Source organism: Telmatherina bonti (assembly GCF_933228915.1).
Source record: "Telmatherina bonti genome assembly, chromosome: 2".
NCBI lineage: Eukaryota > Metazoa > Chordata > Actinopteri > Atheriniformes > Telmatherinidae > Telmatherina > Telmatherina bonti.
In genome coordinates this window covers 7,017,310-7,032,126 of record NC_136620.1, presented here as the reverse complement: position 1 = coordinate 7,032,126, position 14,817 = coordinate 7,017,310, and positions in this window count along the sequence as shown.

Below are 14,817 nucleotides of genomic sequence, written 5' to 3'. Positions count from 1 at the left end.
AGCAAGGATATTTATGAACCAAACATCAACTGAATTATTTTCAAATTAGAGCTGATAATTACCCTTAAATATGAAAAAAGTTAGTGCTGACTAATAGTGCATTTCAGTGTCTCTGAATTAACTTATTAATAAACTACAAATATGGACATGATTTTTACAAACAAGCTTTCCACAACAAGATAATTATCAGCAACAGCAACTCACTGGAGGTGAAAGTATAAACTTAATGGACATAAAAAAATAAAACATTTAATAAAGACAACAATGGACAACAGGTGTTCCTGAAATCTGAAGGTCCTGTGAAACTTATGAGTTCCGAGCTTGGAAAAACAAGATTATTTAATCATTTCTGCCAAAAATTCTGAGTACTAGGACACAGCGTATTAAACAGATGTTTGTTAGCATGAAGCTACATAGCAGTGCTAATCTAGTTCTATGCTAGGACTAAACTAGTTTTAAAGCTGTACCCCAAAACCAGTATCAGCTTCCAACATTGAGCTAGCTACATGGTTCCAGTCTACCACCACCAGCATACCACCAGTAAACCAGAACTGCTTCCATCAAGCTTCACTTTCTGCAACCAAAACAAGTAACTCACCTTCCTATGGACCTTTTTAACACGTAGCACATATTTCCACAGATCATTAAAGTAAAAGTGTTTTATTTCTCAGGTCAGTCCACAGTTATCACAGCAGTGTTGAAGAGAGTAAAACTTTCCTTCATTGTGTGACGACACCTCTCCAGGATTACGCCCAGATTTCTGGCTTTTCATTAGTTTTTAATGTAGCTGTCTGAATCAGTCTGTGGTCTCCTGGTCAGATGGGGATGTAGGTTTGTGTGCCATCAGCATACTTAGTTGTTTTTCATAATTTGAGCAAGGGGAGCATGAAGATGTTTAAAGGCCCAAAATAAAGTCTTGTGGAACTCCAAGCTCAGATTTATAGTTGCCTACAGACACAAAGGCAGGATAAAGTCTTACCCCTCAGGCCCCCACCATGTGTAAAAGACTATCTCTGCTTCTGAATGTCAAACTGGACCTTTAAGACTATGATGTCCGAAAGAGGATGTTTATCCCCTACAACCCGGCTGCTTCTGTTTTAATCACTTAGAGCCACAAAGTGTAAATAAACGTGTAAGATCACATGCAATAATGTCCCTTTAATAGAAATAGCTGTGTATGATACCACTGCACTTTAGATTTCAGTAGATGAGCCAGCAAACCACTTTGTTTTACACCATAAATAAATAAATTAGATCAGTCAGATCACATGAATGTAAAAGGTGAAATATTTTCTGCGTGGAGGAAACTTTTTGTCCAATGTGATATATTTGAGCACACAGATGGTTGTTTAAAACAACGTATGTATTTCTGCAGTAATTTATTTAGTAATAAACTCTTCTGTTTTACGTGTGGTGTATTTAAGTCACATTTTTTGTCTCTTGAACACAATTCCAGAAATCCTGTAGAGGTTTGAGTCAAATACTCAGAGTAATTAAATACATAAGACAGAAAGGATAATTTTATTATATATATATATATATATATATATATATATATATATATATATATATATATATATATTCTCTCATCTGTTTATGACAAACAATCCATTAGCAGGTAACAACTTATCACAATAACAGTCCATTGGCTCCATTGTTTCTGCCAACAATAAAGACAGAGGGGGGGCTTGTCTCGTTCGGTGAGAAAGGGTAAAATATCTAGACAACATTTTCTGTTCAGCCGATGTGTTCATTGTCTGGCCTAACACTAAGTCGCTACCTGGATTTAACCACGCTAAGAGGTAGAAGTCTCCGATTAGATCATTCCTGCAGGGTGAAAATCTATCAGATGCAACAGGTTATTTAACCCCAACTGATGCAATGATCAGCTTTTAATTTCTTAAAACCAATATTTTGATCTGTTTCTTAAAGGTTAAATTGTCAGCATGAAGCAGAGAGATGCAGAAACTCCTAAAACTGGGTTAAAAACTGTCCAACGCATCATTAAAACCTGGAAGGATGGTGGAGAACCATTATCTCACAGGAAGAAATGGGGTCGGGAATCACGTAAACGTTTGGTTAAATCAGATGGAAGAAATACAGCAGTAGAACTATGTTTAATAGTGAAAGTAAGAACATTTCCACATGAACAATATGAAAGAACTGAAGGAAACAAACAGCTATGGAGCCAGAAGAAAAACCACTGATCAGTGAGACTAAGTGGAGAAAATAGTTTCAGATTGCTAGGAGCATAAAGACTGGACTTAGTGGAAGAAGATCATGTGGTCTGATGAGTCCAGACTGACCCTGTTCCAGAGTGATGGAGCATCAGGGTAAGAAGAGGTGCAAACATCATCCATAGTGTCTACTGTATGAGCCTGTGGGGGCACGTCTAGGTTCACCAACATTACAACCATATTTCCACCAACAGATGTGGACTGGGCCACTTTATATTTGTATTTTTTTGTGTGTTTCCACAAGTGAAAACTGGGAAGGTTACTTTGATATCCGACCCTTCCTACTTTCAGTTGGGGTATCAATCTGTCTAATCCCACCCAAAAGAGCTTAACACACTGCAATCTTTTGATTGGTTGAAAAGAAATGTCATTTTCTGTGCAACCTGGAATGAAAACTAAGTTGCTCCGCAGACTCCATACCTGAACCTGAGGATCTGTGCTGGAGGTCAGACTCAACATAGAGAGACACCTAGGGACAAATTAGAGTAAAATAACCTAACATGCATGAGAGGGAGAACATGCTAACGCTGCACAGAAACTTCCTCCCAACGACCTTCTTGCTGTGAGGCCACAGGGCTGACCTCTACAGCACGATGCAGCCGCAGAAGCTTCTAGAAACAATGACACGACAATGCTGCAGGAACTAAAGCTCCAACAGGGATGTCCAGCAAAATGTTGGAGGGTGACCTTTTCTTTCATGCAAACTTTTTTTGGCAGGGTGTAAAAAGATGTTCCCATAATAAACCATTTGAAAAATTATGACTACGTTTTAAGAATAACAAAGAAAAACTCTTCATGAGCTTTTTTGGCTTCAATTGAAATAGGGCTGTAACTAACGATTATTTTAATAGTCAACTAATCTGTAAACGATTATTTCCCGCCCACCATCTGTGCTTCCAGTTGACGCAGCTCTTTTTACAGGCTCCATTATGTTTTACCCCACTCTCTTCATTTGTATCATATGAATGTCCCCCTGATTCCCAGTCAGTCACAACATAATGTCCTTTAGTAAGTCTCTCTGTATACTCTAGCCTCCTCCCAAAGACATGCATGTTAAGTTCAATGATCAATCTAAAATTCTCCTTAGGAGTTTACATTTTTTGGTCCTGTGATGGACTGGATCAGTCTATGAGTGACCTGCCCAGGGAGTAGAGTTAAATGTGAATGAAAACTCTACTTTTTTTTAAAATTAAAATTGAATCGGATTTTATTCTATCAAAATCGTTTTCTTTTCCCCCTGATTTTTACCAGCATTTTTTGTATTTGTTTTATATTCAGTTGTAAATGAGTTCATGTGAACTTCGAGAGGAAGTCCCTAATTTTTTTAAAAGATTTTTTTTAAACTTTTATTTTGTTAAATTTAATTTTATTATTTGGTTTTGAATTGTTTTTTCTAAAAACAATTTATATGTCTACTCTGATAATAAAATTTACTGTTGTTTTTTTATGCTTGAAATAAAGCACATTGATTTATCAATAATTACTGTGAAATATGGCATGCTCGGGCATCTGGTCAGGATGCCTCCTGGACCTCCCTGGTGAGGTGACATCCCTCTGGGAGGAGACCCCGGGGGAGACCCAGGACACGCTGGAGGGATTTTATCTCTCTGCTGGCCTGGGAACGCCTCGGGATCCCCCCCGCAGAGTTGGTAAATGTGGCTGGGGAGAGGGAAGTCTGGGCTTCCCTGCTTAGGCTGCTGCCCCCGCGACCCGAAGATGGATGGCAGAAAATGGATGGATGGATGGATGGATAGATCAGAATGTTCTATTATTCATCAGAGACATAAATCAATGAAATAAAAATTTAAAAATATATCATATTTGTAACTTTAAACAAGGTGAGGAAAGAGAAAATGCAGAGAACTGGGTTTTTAACCAGGTCATTTCTTTTTTAAATTCTCATTAAGAAAACATAATATGGCAGAATTGATCATATGGATTTTCTTTTACCTATTATTTGTAAAATTTCCATAGTTCATAACAGCAGAGCGTTGTATTGTAATTTTAGAATATTCCAGAATACCTTTTTTTTTTGTCTTGTCCATCATCTAAGCAAGCAGAATGATGGTCTGGATACTGTGTTCTGCTGAGCAAATTTACTTTGCCAGACCAGAGAGGACAGGAGCAACAGAAAGATAAATGGAAAGAAAACACCTCGTAGAGATAGAGAAAAAGAGAGAGATAGAAAGAGAAAGGAAAAAACAGGCATTTGCATAAACGTACACATATACACCCATACACATTTGCCTATAAAGACGCATGTACCTACATATTCCCACACATAGACACAAACAGGCCAATCTTAGATTCTTATTCTCCCTGCGGAGGACTAGACTATCAAGTGTGAAGAGCAACATAAACTATCGGGTTAAATATTAATGGGAGAAAAGAAAACAAGCTGCTGTTAGTGAATAATCCTGCACACAACCCAGTGACTGTGTCACATGCAGAACATACAGAGTGGAACGTGTTCAGAGAAGAGTGATCATGCCGATGTGACCCCGCCCACACAATTATATTATAAGTCATTAATGTCTGAGAATATGCTGATGTGTGCATGCTTGTTTGGCACTTGGGTGGAGGGTGTGTCACTTTGGGTGTGAATGCACACGTTAGAAATAGTTGCACTCACCTGAGCGCATTGCTTGGCTTTAAGGATACAGAAGTGGGGTGAGCTTGGGAGTGAACTTTTTGTTGACCACAATTAGATGCTTTTGTGTAGTGGCCTACTCTGCGTATTGTTTTTTCGTTGTAATTTATTTGAAGTAACGATGAAAATAAACAAACGCAAGATGGAGAACATACATCATACTGCATGTCATCAATATCTCCTGTGTTTAGCCTGCAGCGGCTGAAGAAGGTAATGGTGTTAGACAGTTAGCCGCAACACACACAAAAGCAGGAAGCAGGCCAGGAGGACCCCAAGACCCAGGTGACCGGCAGCCACCCCCAAGCACAGGATCCAACGACCCCACCCGCAGCCAGCTATGGACCCACCTGGGAGGCAGCGGAGGGGAGCCCCAGCCGGAGTCTCCCACGGTCAGTGGGAACAGTCCCCGGGCCCAGACCGGCAGGAACTGGCCCCGCCGGGCTCCGGTCGCCCAGGGCAGACAGAGCGCGGGCCCCAGGGCCCCAAGAGCCCAAAGGCAACCCCCAACCCCCCGCGGGCAGAGGGCCCAGCCCACATCAATGGAGAGCCAGGATACCCAGACAGCCGCCAACTGGAGGCCAGGCAGCACCCCAGTGCACCAGCTGTGCTGGCATATACAGACACCCACACACATACTCCCACACAGACACATACCCGTACCAACGGACTCACATACTACCTCCTGACACACACCCTACCCGCCCCATCCATTACACATGCTCCATGTCACACCCCACTACCCCCCGTTCCCCACTCACATACTCCCCGATGCTCACATACACCACATAACACCCCTCACTAGCTCCCTCTCTACACACCTCGACACACACCCCCCTTCTCAGCCCCAGTTCACTCACTCCCTTATTTATCAGAACACACACCGCATCCCACAAATATCCCCACCACACCTCAAATCATCCACTCCTCTCTACACACACGCACCCCAACTCACGTTTCTGTCTCCATTCATACACTACCCCCTATACGTGCCCACACCTCCCACCTCGTCCCTCCCCCTCTACACCCCCTTACATATTCCCCCATACATATTATTCACACACACCCCATTGCACACTCCCCCACCCCACCTCCTCTCTACACACACACACACCTCCCCCCACCTCTACTCTCTTACTTTCCATCCGCAACTTAATCCATTCGCTCCCGCACGCCCTCATCTTTCCTTCCAAACATGTCCCGTGTGGGAGCAGAGACCAGTAAGGCCCTGATCAGGGCCCCCACAACTACCGCCACCACCTGTAACGGGGTGTGCCTGTGTTGGAGGAGTGAGGTGTGTGTGTGTGTGGGGGTGGGGGGTGTATATGCGGAATGGGATGTGTGAGTGAGGGTGAAGTTTGGAGGGGGGGGGGCTATGGGTGGTGGAGGGGTGTTTGGTGGGCCATGTGTGGTCGGGTAGAAGTAGAGGGATGGGGTGGCGGGGTGTGAGCGTGTGTGGGGGCGGGGTGTGTTAGGGTTTGTGTGACTTGGTATGGGTGAGTGAGTAGAGGTGGGGTGGGGGTGTGTATGTGATGGGGGATGTGTGTGGATTGCGGAAGGGTGTGTGAATGGGGGTTGAGTGCGTGTTGGGGGAGGGAGGGTGTGCATGTATATGTGTGTGTGGTTTGGTGGTGGTGGTGGTGGTGGGGGGGTCCTGTACCCTGGGAGCGTAGCTGGTGCACTGGGGTGCGACCTGGCTGCCGCTAGGTGGCGGTCTGGGGATCCTGGTCCTCCGTCGGTGTGGGCTGTACCCTCTGCCTGCGGGGACGGGGGGCTGCTCTTGGGCTCTTGGAGCCGCGGGGCCTACGCCCTGTCTGCCCTGGGTGGCCGGTGCCCGGCGGGATCGGCCCTTGCCGGCCTGGGCCTGCTGGGGCCTGTTCCCCCTGACTGCGGGGGACTCTGGTTGGGGACCTCCTTCGCCACCTCCTGGGCGGATGCATGGCTGGCTCCGGAGTGGGGTGGTTGGGGTCTGTGCCTGGGGGTGACTGTCGGTTACCCGGGTCTCTGGGTTCTCCTGGCCTGCCTCTAGCCGTGGGCGGGCGGGGTCACATTGGCATGATCACTCTTCTCTGAAGACGTTCCACTCTAAATGTTCTGCATGAATGTTCTGCATGTGTCACAGTCACTGAGTCATCCAGCAAGTTTATTCATTAACAGCAGGTACCTCTCTTTCTGTCTTGTTGATTTAACTTGCTAGTTTCTGGTCCTCATGATTGTCAATGGTTTTGTTCTCCACAGGGACCATGAATCTAGAGTTGGCTTGTGTGGGTGTATATATATTTATGTGTGTGTATATATGTATGTATGTATGTATGTATGTGTGTGTGTATATATATATATATATATATATATATATATATATAAATGTTGCGGCTTCCTTTTCCTATAGCCGCTGAGAGGTGTTGGGTCCTGTAATATTGGTGACGCGCTTCGTCCTTCCAAAGAGATGCTGGATCCAGTTGCGTTTTAAGATGGTTTATTTTCATTGGGATCAGCGTTGCTTTATATATACAGAGAACGTGCTGTGATGACTTGACAGAAAATAAACCGGAATAATATTGAAGAAAACACACAAAAGACTAAAGCAAATTACAAAGGAGAAAAGCGAAAAACGGTCAACAAAAATTACGGCTACCCAGCTGCCTCTCCCAAAACCATTTCCCCAAGTGAGAGTGTACCTTTTAAAACTTTGCGCCACCCACATGCACTTACACCTAACCGCGCCCACACACGCACGCACTAACACCTGTATACGCCCACACACTCGCGCATAGTGCTCCACAGAATACATGTCTTCTATACACCAGCCCCTAATTATTGATTTCTACAATAATTCAACAAACATGGAATTAGAAGACATAGTTATCACATAACCAATCCAAATACATATATATATATATATATATATACACATACATACATACACATATATATATATATATATACACACATATATAAATGGCATGAGAGTATCACAGTCTATGAAAATACAACATAGCAATTTTCTTTCTTCTGGTCACCATTTTGACCAATAGGCTCAAAGTCACTTCAGTCAATAGATGGTCACGCCGGTCCAAAAAACAGCAAAAACAAAGTCACCAATTTTCCAGAGGACCAGGTGGGTCCTTATGCGCTATCTGCCTCCATCAACAGACACACCTTGGTAATAGGTCGGTCCAAACAGCTAGTCTTGGTTTTAACCCGGACCTGGCGGACCAATCCCCTTTTATCAGGAAAAGTCTCCAACACTCGTCCCATAATCCAAGAGTTTCGAGGAGCTGTGCTGTCCACGATGATCACAACATCTCCAGGAATAAGATTCCGCTTGACTCCAGCCCAACGCTGGCGCTCCTGCATCAGAGGCAAGTATTCTTTAGTCCACCGTTTCCAAAAAAGGTCTGACATATACTGAACTTGTCTCCATCTCCTCTTAGCATAAACATCGGTTGGCTGGAATACTCCTGGTGGTAATGAAGGTAAGTTATTTTGCAGCAGCAGGTGATTAGGTGTTAAAGCCTCCAGGTCATTTGGATCTGTGGATGCTTTTGTGATTGGCCTGCTGTTCACAATGGCTTCAACTTCACACAGCACAGTTTGAAGACCTTCCTCGTCCAAATGTTGTACTTTTAAAGTCGAATTGAGCACTTTCCTCACGGATCGAATGAGCCTTTCCCACGCTCCTCCATGATGGGATCCTGTTGGTGGGTTGAAAGTCCACTTGATGCCCTTCTGTAGCAGCAAGTTATTAATCTGCATCTGATTCCATTGTTCAATTGCCATCTTTAGCTCCCTTTCAGCTCCAATAAAGTTCGTGCCATTATCAGAACACAGTTCCTTCACCTGTCCCCTCCTGGCAATGAAGCGCCTGAGAGCATTAATAAAGGAATCCGTGTCCAACGATGATGCTACTTCGATGTGGACAGCCCTTGATGCGAGGCAGGTGAACAGTACACCATACCGTTTTACGATACTCCTCCTGCTTTTCACCTCAAATGGGCCGAAGTAATCCACTCCCACGCAGGTGAATGGTGGCTGGTCTGGTTGTATTCTGTCTTTTGGCAAATCTGCCATCTGCTGGCAAACAGGGGAAACGTTTTGTCTTCTGCAGATGGTGCATCTCGACAAAACACCTTTAATTGCGGTACTCGCTCCAGTAATCCAATACTTCTCGCAGAGCTTGGAAAGCATATGATTTCTCCCTCCATGCCCAACTTCCTGGTGAATGTGGCGGAGCAGGAGGATGGAGATGTGGAGCTCTTTAGCCAGAATGACAGGGTGTTTTGACTCTGCTGGCATCGATGATCTACTGAGTCTGCCTCCTACTCGCAGGATGCCATCTTCAAATGTTGGACATAATGCAAACAGACGACTGCTTCTCTTAACATTCTCCCCTTTCTCCAGACTCTCGATCTCCTCTGGGAAACATCTCTTCTGGGAAAACTTTATTATTGCAAGCTCAGCTTCTTCAAGATCTTCCACGGTGAGGCGGGAGCTTGTTTGCAGCTCCTTTCTTTTCTTGTAACGGTACAACAGCCATTTTTTATACCTTAGCATCCACGCCACAGACTTTCTCAAACGAGTCCAGGAGGAAAAGTAATGGATCAGGTGAGTAGTTGGATCTTCCTCAGTCTTCACAGCATTCACTGAGATGATGTTTTTTACTTCAGGATCATTCAGCGAGATCTGCTCACCTGCCTCAGGATTCGCAGGCCACTCACTCTCTGGCAGGCCTAAAAAGTGAGGTGCTGACACCCAGGCTGTATCCTTAAGGAAATTCTCCACCTTAACCCCACGGGAGGCAGCATCTGCTGGGTTTGACCCTGTGTCCACATATCTCCACTGATCCTGACGAGAAGATTTTAGAATCTCAGCCACTCTGTTTGCCACAAACACTTTGAACCTGGTTGTCTTGTTCCTGATGTACTTTAACACTGATTCACTGTCTGTCCAAAATACAGAGTCTTGTAAGTTGATGTGTAGTTCCTTTCTCCACAAAGTGTCCATGCGACTGGCCATTGTGGCTGCTACAAGCTCCATTCTGGGGATGGTAACTGCTTTCATCGGAGCCACACGTGACTTCCCCATGATAAAGGCAATGTGACTCTGGTGGTGCTTGTTTTGCAGCAGCAGATAGGTTACTGAACCGTACCCATCTTGGCTGGCATCACAAAAATGGTGTAATTGAGCTGTTATTACATCTCCAAAATCCACAGGTTTAAGGCATCTGTTTAGCCTAAAGTTGTCCAACAGATGAAGACCTTGTATCCAGTCAGTCCACCTTTTGGAGACTTCTTCAGGTATAGGCTCGTCCCAGCCAAGTGCTTTTCTACACAGGTCCCTTAAGATTAATTTAGCAACCAGTACAACAGGACTCAACATCCCCAAAGGATCGTAAATAGAGCTCAGTGTTGAAAGAATCCCTCTGCGGGTGAATGGCCTTTCCTGGAGCACAATCTTGAATTTGAACATGTCAGATTGAATGCACCATTCCACACCCAACACTCTCTCTACAGGCAAGGATGGCTGCTCGAAATCCAAATTCATGACTCCTTTAGCTCTGTTCATTTCTGGAATATGCTCTAGAACTTTTGGCCTGTTGCTTAGCCACTTCGTAAGGCAAAATCCACCCCTTTTACACAGAGCCACAAGTTCCCTGTACAAAGTGACTGCTTCCTCCTCAGTACACACAGATGCAAGGCAATCATCCACATAGAAACAATGCAGGATTTTATTAACCGTCTCCTCCTTAAACAGGTGTCCAAAATCCTCGGCACATTTCTTCAGTGCGAAATTGGCACAGGCAGGGGATGAGGTTGCACCAAATAGGTGTACCTTCATCCTGAACTCGACTGGCTTTTGGTCTAGCTCCCCCTGCGGCCACCACAGGAACCTCAGGAGGTCAGCATCCTCTGCAGGGACTTGCACCTGATGGAACATGGACTCGATGTCTGCCATGATAATGACAGGCTCCTTTATGTATCGAGTAACAACTCCTATCAGTGAGCTAGTTAGATCAGGGCCTTGAAGTAGCTGATCATTGAGTGATTTCCCTTTAAAGCTGGCACCACAACCAAACACCACTCTCAGCTTCCCTTTAGTTGGATGATGGACGCCATGGTGTGGTATGTACCAGACTTTGCCGTCGCAACAATTCAACTCTTTCTCAGGCACCCTCTCAGCATAGCCCCTCGCAAGTAGGTCGTTCATGAAGGTGGTATACTCTGAGTGAAACAGTGAGTCTTTCTGAAACCTCCTTTTCAGGTAGTGCAACCTCTGTTCCACCACTTTCCTATTGTTAGGCATAATGACCTCTGGCTCTCTGAAAGGCAGACCGATCTGATAGTGACCATCCAGATGCTTTACAGACGTATTCACTAATTCCAGGAACCGTTGATCCTCTTTGGACAGACCTGGCTGCTCATCCATGGCAGTTTCAGGAAAATCATTCTTGAACTGTTGTTTCCACAGCTCATCCAGATGTATGACGGAGACTCTGTTTACTGTCACTGACTCACAGTCAATAGCCTGCCCACTGCCTCCTCCTGCCAGTGGTCCATTCACTGTCCAGCCCAGTACAGTCCTTATGGCATAAGGTCCATCATTCACACTGTGGATCACCTCCAATGGCTCCATGGCTTTAGGAATATAGGTTCCTATGAGCATATCAATTCCTGCATCAATCTGAGGTAAGGTGACGTGTTTTAAGTGTGGCCACATTCTCACATCCTTTTCTGTAGGTATGTTGCTCTGATATACTGGCATTGACTTCTGTGTGTAGGCTCTCGGCAAGTCAATAAAGTTGTCACAATTAAGTGCTGCTACCTCTAACTCAGGGACCACATTGCTGTTCACCACTCTTTCCTGACCCATGGTTCTCAGGAGAATGTTGGTCCTTTTTCCAGTGAGATGGAGTTTATGCAACAAGTCCTCTGTGCAGAATACCGCTGTGCTGCCTTGGTCCAGGAAAGCATATGTGCAGATAATTTTATTGCCCTTCTTTGCTTTGACCTGGACTGGCACGATAGGAAGTTTGCAGTTCTGCTCTCCAGCCCCTGTAAGACCACTCGAGACCAGGGTGTTGTCCACAGACTGCATGACATTTCTCCCAGTCTGATCAGCATTACTCACATTGTCCCTGTGTAAAACAGCTGGGTGTTTCAGGCCACATTTGAAACAAGAGATCCTTCTACGGCATTCCTTACTGACGTGTCCTTTACACAGACAGCTATAACAGAATCCGTTGTCCTTTAAGAATCTCATCTTGTCTTTGTGAGCCATTCTTTCCAACTTCACACACTCAAGTGAATGTCCTTCTTTACAGCAGGGGCATATGTGCCTCCTTGTTTGGTGAGTATCTTTGCTCTTATTCTCAGACAGACATTTCCTTTCCACAGGGTCTACAGTTGTGGCAAAACTTGTCCCTTTAATTCCAGGGTGGAGCTGGACTTTGAGTTTGCTTCCTCCTTTATGCATTGTTGGTGCATCGTGTATGTTGCCAAAAACTGGATTGGTGAGTATTTTCACTTGCCTTTCAACAAAGGCTGTGATGTCAATAAACCTTGCTCTTCTGTCTGATTTCTCCTGAAGGTCGCAGGCATGACTTCTCCATTTTTCTCTCATCCTGTATGGCAATTTCTTTATAATGTCCAGCATATTAGATGGTGTGTCCAGATCACGTAGGTATTGCACGTCCTCCATAGCATTACAGCAGCTGCGGAGAAAGAGACTGTATTCCGACAGAGCCTTCACATCCTCTGGTTTAATTTGTGGCCAAGACAATGCTCTTTCCATATAAGCCGATGCCACCTTCTGCTCATTTCCGTAACGCTCCTTTAATAGCGCCTTTGCTTTGAAATATCCTCTTTGTGCATCGATATATTGGCAACTTCTCACAAGCTGATTTGCATTTCCTTTTGTGTATTGTTCCAAAAAATACAGTCAATCATAGTTGTTATTTGTATGACATTCCACTCCATATTCAAATGCTCTCATAAAAGAGTAAAACTTAAGAGGGTCGCCATCAAATACTGGGATTTCTCTTTTTGGAAGAGCAGACAGGCATTGCTGTTGTATGAGAAGTGATGTTATTTCATTCTGCTTTCTCATTATATCAAACATGCCATTGCTGTCATCACAAAATGCATTTCCATTCTGCGTCAGTGCAGGAACAGATGGCTCTACTGTTGGAGGTGCGTCGTCACAGGTTTTCCTCTTCGGTTTTGTGGACAGCGATGGGATGAATTCTAATGCTTTCACATTAAGAAGTTTTGGCTTTTGTGGATGTTGTTTCTTTTCCAGGTAGGAGTTCATCCCGTCAGAAGCTCTTGATTTGTGACTTCCACTGACGATACTGCGTCTGGCTTTTAGCAAATTTAGAGTTGCCATTTTTTCAGCAATTTCAGTGTCCAACTGAAACTTCTCCTTTCTTTTTCGTAGTCTTTCTTCTTCCTCTTGAAGTGCATGCTTTTCGTCAAGCAGTTTTTGTTTTGCTTCTAATGCAGCCAGCTCTGCTTCCGCTTTCCATTGTGCAGAGGATCTTGAGGTTGTGGAGGAGTAATGTGATCTTTTACTCCCTACATTTGAAACACTGTCCTCAGGTTCCACTTGAATGTCTGCTTCAGGTTCATGAGAGGGTTTCAGCTTGTCAGCGCTGCCTGGGCTTGCAGTTGGTGGTGGTGGTGGTTCTGCATTTCTATGCAAATTCTCCTTTTGCCAGTCTTTCACTGCATCAGTAAATGCCTCCGAATATTCCATAATGGTGGAAAACCATTCATTTTGTTTTCCCTTTTCCTCCTCTGGAAGTAATGGCAACAGCTCCTTGTGTGCTGAGTGGGCCTTTTCACACAGTACATTTAAGTTTTCAAGTCCCAGAGAAATTTCTGTACCATTTTCCTTTAATTTCATCTGAGATTTAATTTGTGGTATTAATGCTTTGATTTTATTGGTAGCAGTTTTACGCTCATTTTGTAGTCGTTCGATTTTGTTTTCCAGAGCTTTTATGGTGAGTTTAACTTCCCTTGTCCCTCTTTCATTTTCCATCATGTTTGAACCCATGCTTGCTTGACTCATTTTAATTAAACTTCATTTCACATTACTCAACATTCAAAGTTCCGAGATATATTTGAGGTTCATGCCTTTTACATTCAGATTTCACAATTCAACAACTTGATATCCAGACAACATCGGCGCTGCGCACCATTCCGTTTCAATCACGGCCAGGCATAAGGAAGTAGCGCTTCCTCTGGCGCAAAATGTCCGCTTCATTCATTCATTCCTTATAAGACGCTCGGCGGCATCAACAGCAGGATTGCTTTCAGCGTAATCCACAAAATCATGAAACAGGCTTGGCTTACCTGTATTCAGATGAATGAATTGCGTTTTGCGCACTTAGCTGCTCCTTTTCTCCTACCACTGGCCCGTTCCTTTGGCAGGTGCGCAGCGTGAAGCTTTTCATAGATGCCTTTTTTGTTGACAAATGTTGCGGCTTCCTTTTCCTATAGCCGCTGAGAGGTGTTGGGTCCTGTAATATTGGTGACGCGCTTCGTCCTTCCAAAGAGATGCTGGATCCAGTTGCGTTTTAAGATGGTTTATTTTCATTGGGATCAGCGTTGCTTTATATATACAGAGAACGTGCTGTGATGACTTGACAGAAAATAAACCGGAATAATATTGAAGAAAACACACAAAAGACTAAAGCAAATTACAAAGGAGAAAAGCGAAAAACGGTCAACAAAAATTACGGCTACCCAGCTGCCTCTCCCAAAACCATTTCCCCAAGTGAGAGTGTACCTTTTAAAACTTTGCGCCACCCACATGCACTTACACCTAACCGCGCCCACACACGCACGCACTAACACCTGTATACGCCCACACACTCGCGCATAGTGCTCCACAGAATACATGTCTTCTATAATATATATATATATATATATA